This window comes from Hylaeus anthracinus, unplaced genomic scaffold (genome assembly GCF_026225885.1).
Source record: "Hylaeus anthracinus isolate JK02 unplaced genomic scaffold, UHH_iyHylAnth1.0_haploid 11994, whole genome shotgun sequence".
Lineage (NCBI taxonomy): Eukaryota > Metazoa > Arthropoda > Insecta > Hymenoptera > Colletidae > Hylaeus > Hylaeus anthracinus.
In genome coordinates, this window is record NW_026534341.1 from 7,229,873 (window position 1) to 7,244,512 (window position 14,640).

The following is a 14,640-nucleotide window of genomic DNA, read 5'->3' on the forward strand; positions in this document are numbered from 1 at the left end:
CCGCGGCCCGCAACACGCCGATCGCCCGATCAAGGGACTGGGAGCGTTAGAATCTAACTCGACACTCATTGGATGCAAGGTGGGGCAATGTAGATATAGGGAGTCGCTGTTTTTCTGGGTCGGCCGGTTGAATAGAAACAAATAGATCGTTGTTGCAACGAGTAGTGGCACTCGAGTGAGATTTACATCAGCCATTACACGCAACAGTGTTCGTAACACGTGAATCTGGGTGGCCTGCGAAACGTCATTTGTGTAACTTCGCACAGAGCGTTGCGCTCTTACGGATTTGTTTATTTATTTATACAACTGAAAGCGAAGACGCCTGGTCAAGCAAAAATTCATGAAATTGGGGTTGATCGAAAGTAATGGATCGAAACGGTTTTCGAAGTCGAACGCCACGGAGACCTTGAACGCGCGAGGCATGCCAGTGGGAGGGAAAGTGTTTCACCGGTTGGTCAGGGTAGAAATTTATCCGGAGTCGTCGAAAAAGTAATTAGCAACGCGTAAACGTATTTATGCGAAGCGGAGTGAAACTCGAGCGTGGCGGGTGACGGTTGTATCGATACCGATAAAAAATTACGGAAGCCAACAGCTGCGGTGGCGCTCTCTATCGAACAGAATGCTCAGATACCGATCTATCGAACGAGCCTATGCCGCTATGTGGACTGCACGCAGCAAGCAAACCCGTAATTTATTTCCCGGCGGCCGCCTACCTTCCAACTCCAATGTAATCATTATAATTATTGTCTCCCCTTCAAATCGAGGTCGATAATCATCGGCTGTATTTGTTACACGCCTCGCATTAACTTGGCACACTCGTACAGGCGGTGTCTAGTTCTTCGAACCGCGACTCCATCGCTCTGTTCACCGTTTCCATTGTTCGGAAGTTACGTTGCCCTGTGGGTTTTCGAAACTTCGTCTTCGACGTCTTTGTCGCAACCTTTTCTTTACTGTTCAATAAACGGTAGGTGGTAGAATGCTCGTCGGTGAATGAAAGTAATTCAAAAATTCAATTGTTTCGATTAGCACGGCAATGTAAACAACGGCTTCTGCTAACGATATTTATTCGTAAACTTCTGTAAATAAATAAATAAGAAACTTACACGATTTCCGCGAAAATTTATCGGTCGGTTTTGGTCGTTGTCCCCGCGATAACCCGCGGCGACGCTCGACCCCTGGTATCGCGTTCTCGTTCGTCGGTCCAGTAACGGCCGCGACATTATAAATTGCGACGATCCATTCACCGTGTTAATTTGTCCGCTTTTCAATTAGCGAACGAACTCGTTCGCTCCGCGGCGGCGGCGGCGAATAAATTGAGCGGCGGCGACGTCGGTCGCGAGACTGTTCGTGACTTTCTAAATTCGCCACGTGCGCGTTGTATTCGTGGCCCCCTTCTGCAGTTGGGCACTTTTCAGATATTCCCGAATGCAACAAATATTTGAAACACAATAGAATAAGTTGTGCAATACGTGTCGAGAAAAACACACATGGAAAACGTACCTGATTGATTTTGCTCCGTTTGGTTAGATTTTGTTAAACATGATATTATTATTGTATAATTTATTTATTAAGTTTTAACGTCTTTATTATAATATTCTATGCAACTAGTAACACTCTATCTACAAAAGCTAAGTTGCAAGTTGTAAATAGAACATTCGGATATCGGAGTTCCCGATAGTAGAGGCACGCAAACTCGATTGTATTTGTATCGATGAACGCTATATCTAGCTACGAGTACCTAACCAACCGTATCGGAATCGTCTCGAGGAACGACCGCATCGATTGTAGGGGGTGGGATATCGTGATGGGATTTGATGAATTCGCGGTATTGACATACGTGACAGTAATTTCTATGGAAAAGCTTCCCTTGTAGTAGGTTGGTAATATTCCGTCATTCAAAAACGCAGCGCCGCCACGAAGGGAAAGGTAACTTGGTGCCGGCCACCTGCAGGTAACCTGGGAGCGTCACGACGCCGCCGTCGCGGCGAGTTACGGCCACAAATCACGCAATTCGTAATTGCCGCTACCAACTACGCGATTTCATGCGAGGAGAGGGACGGGAGCGAGGGTCCCTGGCTGTACGTGTGGATGGAAATCCATAAACATCGATTGGCTTCTGCCTTTGCAGACCAAAACGTCGAACGACGGCGAAGGGTAAATATTTCCGTGTCGTGATCCGGTACAATGAAACCTCGGTGAAGTTCTTTGAATTTGCTCACCGTGTCCGAATGGGCGAGCCGACTTGGCGAGTTTGCATTCCGTAAGCTCCGCGAGAAGTCATCGTAATGGTTATATAGGGATGCGAGCGGTACGATGGCAAATTTCCAAGATTCTAGGATGTCTGTAACAACCGACCGTAAGTGGTAAGCTCCCCAGCCTTTAACAGCGACGCGTAAAAATCGCTGCCAATAATAAGCAACGGTGCGACTCGCGTTTTCATTACGCGTCATAGATTATACCACGTCGTGTCTAATGCACCGTGATCGGTAGCTCGTTCATGGAGCCGCTGTTTTACATCCTAGAATCAGCTTGAAGCGCGAGAGCGAAATTGAAAACAAACCAGATGAAGTATCCCTATATTCGAAGCATTTAACAAATACTGCTATATTTCCCACAGTGCTTATATTACTCAATTCCTTAACTTCGAACCGAGGTGTTAATGAGCCTCGAAGATATGGTTGGAATATTTCACTCTTTATCTTGCCGAGACCCCCAGCACGAGGTACCCTAAAGTCTTATCATCGAACCGTGTCACAGGTTTAATTCGTTTCGTAATTCGCTTAGGGGCCAATGTAAGAAAACCCACCGACGCACTGAAAATTTGAATGTTATCTCGCGTTAGAATCGACTCACACGCGTCCACCTTTCCAGCCCACGTCATCGTGCACTATATCACGCACTGCGTCGGAACGTGTTACCATTGTAACACGCTCGTTCCTGGGGCAATACATTACGCTACGTCCACGTCCACGAGTATTAGCCGGCGCTCCTTTAACACGAGCAGTGGCCCGGGTACAACGTTGCTTTCGGTCCCGTCCTCGAAGGCTCTCTGAAAGCTTTCTCCGTTGGTAATTACGGATATGCCCGCGACGGTTCCGAAATCGAGAAACACTCTGGATCCAGACCGGGGAGCCCGCCGACAAACAATAATAGCTGCTAGCGAAACCGTCGAACCTTTTGGTTATAGCATTGACCGCCATAGAGAGAAATGATAGGGGAGGAAATTGCAGAGAATCTCGAGATCGGCTTCGAAACCGGAATTATTTCTTCCATCGGTTCCTGTTCCTTCTGGAGTCATGTTGCGAAGTGCTCGCCGACTCCTTTTTACAATATAACAAGCATATCGTAGCGCCCTTTAACACTAAACCTACCGACGTTCATTTGGGCCTATTTCTATCGCGATGGAACGAATGGCTAGTCTTAAAGACACTTTTCTCAATTTAATGCAAAAATATTTCACGTGATAATACATTCAATACATGAAATAATTGTATATAATTCGGATTTGACCGATCGTGGTAGGTTTAGTATTAAAGCACAAATGGAGGATACTTCGTTAGCTTTCTTCCTATCAGCTCGCGGAGGAATCCCCCGGATATGGGAGTACCAGTATGCTTACATAATTGGCGAAGCATTTTTTTTCGAGATTCTCTTAAACAAATGACCGCGTTACGGCAATTCTGCCGGCATAGGTGTGTCCGTGCGTTTCCCCAGCATTCAGTGTCCGAGTGTGGGTGCGTTGGTGTGTTTCCCGCGCGCGCCCTCGCGTTCCTTCCTCCTTCACCGGCGCTGCCTGCCATCGTATCAACATCGCACTTCATAATCCTGGCAGTGTTTCTGCGCGTCTCGATCCGTTACCTTAGCCCGATCGGCTGGTTCTCTATGCCTCGAGTCCGCGCATAGAGGCCATCCTATCGCCGTTGAGTCGTGGTTCTCTACTCGCGTGCAACCTTGTCCCGATGGATGTGCACGTGCTCGAACACTGGATCGTTTGCGCGGGTGAACCTACGAAAGTCAAAAGTGCGAATCGATACTCCGGTTTCTGATGTGTGCAGGTGGTGCACGTGACTGCGTCGATAGTGTTCAAGGTATCGCTACCTTGCGACCTGGCTCGAGTTTCACGAAACGGGATGAAGTTCTCGCGTTGGATCGAGTCGCGAATGGTGTCTATTTAATTTCGTTTCTTTTATTTGTTCGTCGAGTTTCGAGAAATTGTTTCCGAACACAGTGAAAAGTCGAACGTAACGAGATTCAAACACGATCGGAGCAGCCACGAGGATTCCTCGAAGCGAGTTGTACGTGCCACTTGAAGCGAACATTATTCACGACTCGACCCAACATTTTCGTGCAACCACGTGTAATTGTGAGTCCGTAGTCCACGGAACGAGAGGCGTGTGATTGCCGGACTTCTGCCGAAACGATCGTTCATCTCAGGAAGGTACGAGTTCTTTCGTCGAACTGTTTGCAAATTTCGCGTTGGAAACGGCGGGGCAAAAAATTCGTTACAATTAGCTTTGGCCGTGCGAGCCTCGCGTAGCAAAAGGACGTCTCGAAGACGTTCAGACTTGGGGGGCCCTCGACGGTTTTGAGGCACGCCGAACGTCCAGAATGCTTATCTCGAAATAGATCGCGAGAATTCGGAGGATGGCCTCCTGACTAGGCCTTCAAAGGTACGTGGTGCCGAGGTATGCGCGACCGATGGTTTTTCCTAGTTGAAACCATTCCTGACGGTTTCTCTCCGCTCGACGGTATATCAAGTAATACGCATTTCTGTCGTACCAAAGTGAAACGCCATTTCTATCCGTCAGGCATTGAGCCAGCAGCCAGACATGAACCCCGTGCACCTCTTGACCCTGATTTTTTAGCATCGTGCCTCTGTCGGACGATTTCCAGGAGTGTATCTGCCAGCTGTAAATCAAGTAGAGTTTCCGAATCGTTTAGCAGACATCGTCTTTGTTTGTTTATGGTCCTTATAGCTTTCTCGGTTGATCCAATAATACCTATGCTTTGCCAAACTCGGAAAGTGTTTTCGATGCTACGCATTATAGAAAAAAAGATACACATATCGAATTGAGTAACCTCCTCCATTTCGAAGTCGTTTAAAAAAAGGGGAAATTGTTTACTGGTCTGTAGGCTGATCGTCTCTTCGGACATGCGAGTGGTGTCTACGATATATGCACGGACACCGATCGTATCAACAGCCCTGTCGTTACATGTCCCTACGGAGTATGTTGCTATTCTCTGTAGCTATAGTAACTTGACCAAGAACGGTAAAAACGCGACTTAACCCTCATTTCATTTCCGCAGCCAGAGGTCTTTGACACTCGCACGCGCATCTACGATAACTGAGAAAGAGCTAAAAGGATGAAAGGTTAGTCGAAACACGTCAACAAGTGTTAATTCGCGGCAGCAGTCGTTCTTTAGGAGGAATCTTAACGTCGAGAGGTAGAAGAAGGGTAAAAGGTAGGGTTGGTGGGAGGTTAGACGCAAGTTGCCCTCGGGACTCCGTGGGTGGTTGCTCGATCCTTGGTTGTGGTGTGCAGGATTGGTCGGACGTCTGACAGTTGACGGATGACGAGGCGGCCTTTCAAGTTCTCCCCTTTTACGCCCTCGACGCGAGGCCATGGTCCCAGGTTCGGTTCCTGCCGCGTCCATTATACGCCGCGAGGCAAGGCTGAACCGGGCGTAACGGGATTATTAACTGAAATAGGCGTATAAGTCATGCCTTCGTCTTCCCCTGCCTCCGATCTCTCGCCATTCCTCCTCGCCGCGCGCAACCTTTTGCACTGGTGCCGTCCGTGGCAGCAGAGGTCTCTTGAAATTAGAGAAATTCCCTGCTCGTAGCCGCGAGAATTCTCGGCGATGGTCGACGGATAACCAACGGCACGCAGTCGGAGATGCAAATCTCGGTACCACTCGTGGAAACATTAAAAATAATTTCTACTTCTCGGTGGGTTTATTCATTCGACGCCGAGACCGACGTTGTTGCTCGCCATGCCTCATCTCTCTTATCGTATCCCGATCGTTATTGCCTATGTAGGTACACGCGTAAGTACACGGTGACTTTTGAAGTCGTGGGAAAAGAAAATGACCCTGGTAGCTCGTAGACGGCGCTGATAGCGCTACGCCGCATGGCGGTGTGCGACGCAAATGTTTTGCTAGGTTAGGTAACGTGTCCTGTACTGTACGCTTTCGCGGAAAATGTCCCGGATGTTAAATATTTGTAGCTAGACGCATACGTTTAGTTGACCTGAATGCATTACTTGCTGCTATCTGTCAGCCGCTCTATTCGTAGAACGCGTAGCATGAGACTGTAGTCGATGGCGATACAACCAGGCATTTTTTATTTTGTTAAGAACTTAAACATTTGGACCTTTTACAGGTTCCTCTCGAATGCTTTAAATAAATGATGCGAAGATCCTTAACCAGGTCCTTCGAAAAAGATACATAATTGTTTATTTTTCTAATCGCGAGCGTGTAGCCATCGTTCCTCGTCAGGTATCCTATAGATCAGGACACGGAAGCGTAGCACGGCCCGATCAGTCCTTGAGTACATCGAGGAGATATTTTTCAATAACTGGTGTAAGATCGCTGGCCAGGCGGCGTCCGATAAGCGGTTGTCGGATCGCGATTTTTCGATGCCGAGAAAGTGATAAAACACCTCGCCTGGCGCAATGATGCGGATCTAGAGGCGATGCGCGAAATGTTCAGCAACAGAATCCGCGCTTCGTGGTCGACGTTAAAGCCGCGCGGTGCAAGAGGTATACACACCGGTGTCACGTTTATCTGCACGCCGATCAGGCTGCGCAGCGCGATTGCGCGAACCACTGCGTGGCGTTCGAACCTAGCGAGGGTAGCAACCGCGTGTGCAACCGGCAAACCGGTTGAACTCGCGGTTTCCTGCCGGTCTTGTTCCTGGAAAAATCACCGCTTTTCTGCGTACGTTAAAATTCGATTTTTTCACGCCGACGCAGGATGACCTTTCCAGCTTTGCTTTGGAGCAAAATTTGGAGAAGTTGTCACACTCTCCAGAGCGAGCAGAATCCATATCGAGTAGCAAAATAACTATTTTTCTGTAATTCATGATTTGATCTGCATACGTTGTCGAAGCCAGATTGAAAAATAACAAGCGTCAGCGAGTCTGAACTGCGTGTCGTGGATCGAAATCAAGGCGAACATTCGTGCGGGAAATTATACCTGTTCTTCGATGATTTCGACGTCTGCGATTCGAGATAACAATTCGTCGAGATACGAGTGAGCTACAAAGTCATTGTTTCTTCTGTGTATTAATTTTCGTTATACAAAGGAGCAAAGAATATACTATTGTTATTATCCTTCTATGTTATAGTCCTTCGTGTTACTCCAGTAATAGATTGAGGCGTAAAAGAATGTTTTAAAAGCTCGTATAAATATATATTCTATCTGACCTTGTTTATAAATTGTAGCCATTTTTGTATCGTTGTAATTTGCTTATCTTGTTAATTATTGCTCGAATGGCTATCTTTGAGCAAATTACAAGTTCTTTATCATAGACTATTTAACGAATTCGGAATACAAAATATTTCGTTGTTCGTTCTTCTACTATTTGAAACATGTTAAAATAGAATGAGGAAAGGCACACGCATCCTTGTGTCAAAGACGATAACGCGACCAATGAAAATGAAATATGGAATGAATCAGCGTTGCGCGGCTTCTCCCGCAAAGTATAAACGACTGCGTGTAAACAGATTGTCTCTTCCTTTGGTAATTTCTTCGCGTTTATAGCGAACAAACCGTCAAGCACGCTAAACACGTACCGCGAATTGTACGATGTAGACAGGATTACATGGTAAATGAGAAGTAAATTAATTCACGTACCAGCGATCGGTGTGTTCTTTTCTCGAGGAATAGGCTAACGCGTTTCAACCGCTAATTAAGATTATTCCTCGAGTTTATCGCGCTCCTCCGTAAGCGGTGTGTCGACCACTCATTGTGTGGTTTTGGTGGAAGTTCGTGATGCGTGAGAAAACGGACACGAACCGGCATCCCGGTTCGTGGGGCGCGATTAAATCTTCCTTTTCTACGTTACGTATATACGCTGGTTGTACTCGTAAAAACGGCTATGTGGGCTAATTGGTCGTCGTCGATTCTTCCTTTTTCGTCGTCCTCTTCTTCTTCTTGGTCGTCTTGCCCCTCCCGCGTTCTTTTTCTCCTGCGTTTCGCTTCTACGCCTCGTGTAATCCTTTTTCGTCGTCACATCACAATTTCCTCCCCGCCTCGACGCTTATGAGTTACAGCATCCATGAGGAGTATTACTACCTGTCGAACCCGACTCGTATACTCTGCCCAGGCCTATCATTTATCATCTCATTTTATAGTCAACCGATCGTGCACCTCGCTGTATATAGCCCGTGGCGTTTACGCCCGTATAAACCTACCAGCAATCTTCAGGAATCGTGCACACTGTGTAGAAGATATCAAACTTGCTGCGTCTCACGGAACAGTCGATTAGCCACCCCTCCTTTCCAAGAAGAGACGATCTAAGTATCAGAAGGTTATCTATAAAAACAGAAGTATTATACCTGTCACCTGAAAAAGACTATGCGTCCTCGTGAAGGAACCTTGTCCATAACCCCACCCACGTATAAAAATAAATGTCGCGTCATTGGAACTTCGGATGATGGAAGACAAGAAAGCGATGACACTCCTCGAAATGCGATGAAAAATTGGTCAGCGGTTTAAGTCGTCGTTTCGATGCGGAACAGGTTGTTCGATGCGCAGTGAAGCGTCTAATCGTTATTCAATCAATGCCTGACATTCCGTGCAGCGTCGGAAGGAGAAGTTAGAGGCGCCTTGACGCGAAACCGGCGTGCCTTCACGTGCACTCTACTCGAGCCGATCTCTAATAATATACTTTAACACCTCGCTGATTCGCTGGGCAGACCACCCAAATAATCGTGTCGAAGGAACGGTTTGGCTTCGGCAACGGTGGGCTTGATTGGTATTACAGGAACAACGACCGTAAACGCGTGAACAATCAGTAGGTCGAACGAGGCGATTGATAGGCAACGCCACGCGCCATACGACGGACAAATACGATCGTTGGACTGACGACAGGACCGCCCGCAAAGCTCGCTCGCTAGTTCCTACATGGCTCGAGCCTTAATTTTCCCCTAGAGAGAGCACCACACTCTAGGGAGCTTTTGAAAAAAAAAGCTACCCGGCTCGCAAACCAGAAAAACGTGGTAGTCGCAATGTTGATATCGGGAAAACGGTAATTATCCTGGGGGGAGGGAACAAAGATGTGCGTGTGTACGTACAATTGGTAGGCGGCGGGACTCGCACGAGCGAATACTATCGCAGAAAAGGCGGCAAGACCGCCCGCAGTGCTTCACGGCGTATAATGTACGCTACCAACAAGAAAGATCACGTTTTTCGCATTCTGTGTCTTGCCGGGCATTCTACGCGAGACAGCATGTACTACTACTGGAAATATCGCGATGCTTGATTTATCGTTGTCCTGAGAATCTCAGAAATGCATTCAGACATCTTTTTGCAGCCGTGACGGAAATTGTTCCATGGGTAAAACTTCGCGTGCCTCGAGAAACAAAGTCGGAAGACTATGGGAACGAAAATTGGAAAGTTCCGAACGGTTGAATTTCGAAACCGATACCCCGATCGTGTTCTCGAGCCTTCTTTCCTTGATATATAACTTTCGTTAACATTTTCGACTAAAAGTTTGTCCTATATTCTGCGTAAATGACGAACTTTGCTGCCGCCGGCGCCGGCGCGAACGATCATTTGCATACATGAATATTTAGACACCGATATCGGATTAAGTAACAACTAGCCGAGATAATTGCTTAAAGAATATCCGATAAAGTACAGCGCGTCGCGTTTCGTTTAACGGCGATGTAATTAAAAAAAAAAAAGGAAGTGTGGAACTGGTTAACGCGTATCATCGTGTTAGCAGTTTTTTTTGCGGCTATAATCGAGATTCCGCCGCGGTCGTGTTCATTATGCAAATGAAATCGATGCCATTCTTGGACGCTTTATCGCGGAAGCTGCGAATATTAGGTAGACACGATCGATCGTCGGACGAGGTTTTCTGTCACGTGGCATCCCGGGGCTTTCCCTGCTTTTCTCCAGTTTCCCGCCAAACGCAGCTCGGGCCACCTATCGAAATGGAGAGGAACCACGACGAAGCGAATGTTCCGGAAAAGCACCAGAGATGGCGCGCAGTGTCGTTCGAGGTCAAGTTGCCGTGGCAGGAGCCTGTTTCCGTGCTGCCACCTCCCGAAGCCCGCGCAAAATGAAGCCCGGCACTGACCTGCGCGTGTTCCGCACCATCATAACACAGCCCGAACGCCATGCTGTCAAGAGATTTATGAGCCATATCATGGCGCGGCATCTAAACGATTATTTGCTGTTAAACGTAAACGGTTTATAAAAACGAGCCTGCATAATAGAGTAAATATAGGCTCGATGTTCGACCCCGGCAAATTTATAGATCCACTTAAGACGATCTTGTACCAACGCGCTGACCAGTGACCCTTAATCCTGAACAGGAACTGATACGCGTTCCCAAGGAGCGTGGTCTTTTCAGCGCGAACGCAAACATGATCGTCTAGTTTCTCTAGAAATATCGACAGGAATACCTTTGTAAGGGAATAAAAAATCAGTTTCTCGACAAATTTAACGTGAATTAATTACAGAACAAATGAAGAAAACAATTTCGTTGCTACGACATCGTCGAAACGATCATGGATTATTTCACGAAGTCGTATATAACGACTATCGTGCACGAAAACAAAGTTGCTGATAAGGCTGATGGTTGCTACTTTGATGTAAAGTCAGTGGTTGAAAAGCGACGAGCAAATCGGACGTTCAGCTCGATTAAATATTCAGACGCCTCGATCGTACCGCTCGTATATTAGGCGCGTGTTTAGAAACGCAATCGGGCACCTCCTATGAAGAACAATAATTTATTAAACGGATACGTCATCGCCCTGTTGCGATGCTTCTACGTTTCCCTCATTGAGAGTCGGAGGAGTGAATCGCGGCATTTGAATAACAAACGGTATGCAAATTCGTTTGCCCTGCAGTCGTTTAGTCCTCGTACGAATTTATCTCTCGCGGGATCCGAAAATATACCGTGACCATTTTCAAACGTAATCAAAACAACGCGTGTCCTATTCTACGATACAATTCAATTGCCTATTATTTTATTTACTGAAAGTTTCAGCAAAATTATTGTTCTCCGAATAGCGAACTTAAGGCTACCACGAGGTTAACCGACAGTAGAAGAAGGAATAACCGATACCAAGTGTTTCTTTTATATATATTGTAGAAATGCAACGATTTGGTGAAACAGGCTGTTAAAAAATATCGATAGATCGGCACGCAGAGTAGTAATTACACGTAAATCAGATCAAGGGGTAACAGGATGTTCCCCGACTATTCCAAGGTACAGGAACGCGGAGATTCATCGAAAATTCATCGAAATCGTCGGTACCTTCGTCGGGTGTAACAACAATGCGGAATAAATTACCATATAAATAGGTTCGGCGTTACACCGTGCTTCCTCGTAGAAACCAGCGCTCTACTCTTCGTTAATCCGGGCAGACTACTCAGAAATACCATCGGCAGGGAAACCTCTTAATGTTCTATTCTTACATCGCGCAGCATCTCTGGGCCGAGAGTCTTGATAGCCTGCCTCGAAGAAGATTTTAATTAAGCCCGCCCTTCCAATGTTTCGTCTGATTGGACGAGCTAATCCCGTTCGTAGAAAATTTAGGGTTTCCCTTCTGGAGAGAGAGACACAACCCCGGGTTCCGATGCCCGTTAACATTTTTTCGCGGCCTACTAAGAAAATTATAATGATTTATTGGCCGATAAATAAGCCCGACCATCCACCCCCCGGGAAACGTGGCATTCATCTTGGTCGGCCAAGTCTTTCGGATAACTTAGTATTTTTAACGACGCCATGGCTCCCGCTTTAATTCGATTTTAGCGGTTGAACGTTTATGCCGAAAACTAGGGCGAATATTACTAGTGGCGCCAATTTAACGCGTTATTATCAGACCGAATTCTTCTCGTTCGAAGGGATGATGCTAGTCAGCTTCGTTGGGGCAATAATTATATATTGCAGCCTGTATTATCCCTTGAAGAACTACATTTCTCAATCTGTGACGTGGACAGCTAACTTCTAAAACAGTATACCATCTTGTAGTCCGACCCGAGACATCTTCATCGGCTGAGCTGTATTTTTCATCCTAAAACATCCCCTCTCAGAACGGCTCGTTTCATGATGAGTTTTCCAGACGCCTGGTCGGCATTTTTGTCCATCATCATGGAAGAGCATTTGGGCCAGCCGGTGGGAGGATAAGTTGTTGGTCACGGGGAGGGGGTGAAAGGAAAGTAGCACGTCAGGGGATGACATCTAAATCTCCCTTTTCGTTTCACGCTGACTGCCCGCCCTTCCGCTGGCTACGCTAGCAGCCAGCCCTCCTTTCCCTCCTGCTCCCTGTCTTCCTAGGGGTGGGTTCTTTCGGTACATTCGGGCGTAAAACCTTCCACCTAACCTTACGAACCATCCTCGTTAAAATTGATCGGAGGGCTGCCTGGGAGCTTATGAAACATCTACTTATGCTTGGTTTGTCAAAGTAATCGTAAATTACGTTAATTGTTGTTTATCTGATAATTCCAGCACAAGTATGGAATTCATTTATTTCAGAAGACTCTCGCATACAAAGCGCGAAGTTCATTGTTGACAATTTTCCAGCGACTCCCTGAACATAGGTACCGTTTTGCGCAAGCCAGAACAACGGTCAGCGACGGAGCGGATCTTTTATATTTTTATGGCGGTGAAAGTCGACTCGAGGGGTCGTGAAGGCATTTCACGTCCCGAAGTTTCGCCTGGCCGTCGGAAAAACGAGGACAATACGGGAGACGAGTTTCACTTTTGCCCCACCAAGCGAGGTTACAGGAAAAACCATTGAAAGAACGAATCTTCCAAGTGCCGGAGAAACTAAAGGTTCTAACGGCTCATCCTTGGCGAGATCAGTTTCTCTGTATCTTCGAGCACGATCTTTCGATTAGGTAAATCTGTTCCATCGTCCAGAATTCTAGATCGTCACGGTTCTGTCGTCATTTCTGTCGACCTTTCACGAGAGTTGTACTAATATTACGAAGAGGTAAAGTTTGATTGTTTGTTTGTATGTAGGGAGTTATCTCGGGAGCTACTGAACCGATTTAAATAATTTTTTTAATATTAGAAAAGTTCACTATTCCTGAGTAATGTAGACTTATTATGATAAAAATTCGTTTTCACTTTGGAATCCTAAAATTTGTAAATCAAGTTGTAGCAACACGAGTTTTTAAAGGTTGCTCCTAAAATTAGCTCGCTGTTACTCGCGACGAAGGATCAACAAATGATTCGTATCAGTCAGAGTCAATTCGTATTTTATTGGCAAGAAATGGTAATGCTAACGGTCTCGCGGGCGGCGGCGGTGAAAAGTTGGATGATGCATTCTGATGGAGAGCTCCAGGATCGATTGCGTGTTCTGCAACACGAGCGTGCTTCTCGCGTTGGACCGGAAGCGAGAAGCTAAAGAATTGCTGTGAATATTTTCGTCGACGTTGTTCATAAATTTCGGTACCCTTGCAAGTAACACCCACTTTCGAACTTTACTGTAAACAAATCGGCAAGACTTGCCACGGGATACGACAGCTCACTTCGTTAAAGGATCGATCATTGCACACATGCGAAAATGGAGTGAAGAGTTAGTGCAAAGAAATGATTCAATTCATTCCACTCCACTCTAAAATAAACTTAAAAAGGAGTTTAATAGAGTCTATCGCGATAAATATCAGTTCATTCTAAGAATACCCCGTATATTACAAAAAACCAGTTTCACTCCCTGCATGAGCAACTTCTCCAAGGATTACGTTACCCTCCCGAGGGCCGCGAGATGCAAAACCGCGAAATCGGTCTAAGCAGATTCGGCGTTTAGTGAATAAGTGCGAGTTCATAAAACTAGACGGCGGTGGGTGAGGTATGGAAAGGGGGTACGGTATCTTTCCGCTGGAAATGGAAAAAGAAAGGGGAGGACGGTGAGCCGGGAGCGAGGTGGAATCGCGGAGGGATGGGAAAAAGCGTTGCTGACGGCAGGCTCGGCCGATACGGGCGAGAACGAGAGGAAAGAGGGCGAGGGAGACTAAAAAGGGAGGAAAGGACGGAGCTACCGCGTGGACTGGAAATGAAAGAGCCCAACCCCGAACGGGCGATAATTCATTCGTGAACCGAACGAGGCAGCTGAATCCGGCGTTGCACACGTGCACGATTTCGTAGAATGGGCGGCGCGTTACGTGGAAACTCGCGACTGGCGTGTTTCGCGAATTTATCCCTCGCGACCACCGCTTTTTTACGACGAATTATCATTTTCGTCCGGTGGTCCCACGGTTTGGCAACGGTTTGGGGGCGAAAGTGGCGCTGAGTGCGTCTTGGATCGTCTGCCAAGTAGACGGAAACAGGAGAACCCCCTCGATCACTCGGGGCTTTCGCTTCCATTCGGTTAAAGTTTCAACGAAAGGAATCGGTAAGCGTCGACGATCGATCGTGTCGAATGTTTTGGTAATTAATCAAACGTGTCCCAGTTT

The 14,640-nt window shown here is 46.7% G+C and overlaps 1 protein-coding gene across 5 annotated transcripts in view; it reads left to right on the forward strand.

The window, feature by feature from the left end:
- The window catches only part of LOC128888933 (homeotic protein antennapedia-like), a 131,516-nt gene that overhangs the window by 59,480 nt on the left and 57,396 nt on the right, over positions 1–14,640 (forward strand). Inside the window, exon 1 of one of the 5 annotated variants that reach the window (XM_054146163.1) lies at positions 4,163–4,438. The exons of the other annotated variants lie outside the window; for them this stretch is intronic. The gene's annotated coding sequence lies outside the window, so the exon portion shown is untranslated. Of the gene's footprint in view, positions 1–4,162; positions 4,439–14,640 lie in introns of those variants that run through there. 5 annotated transcript variants of the gene reach the window in all.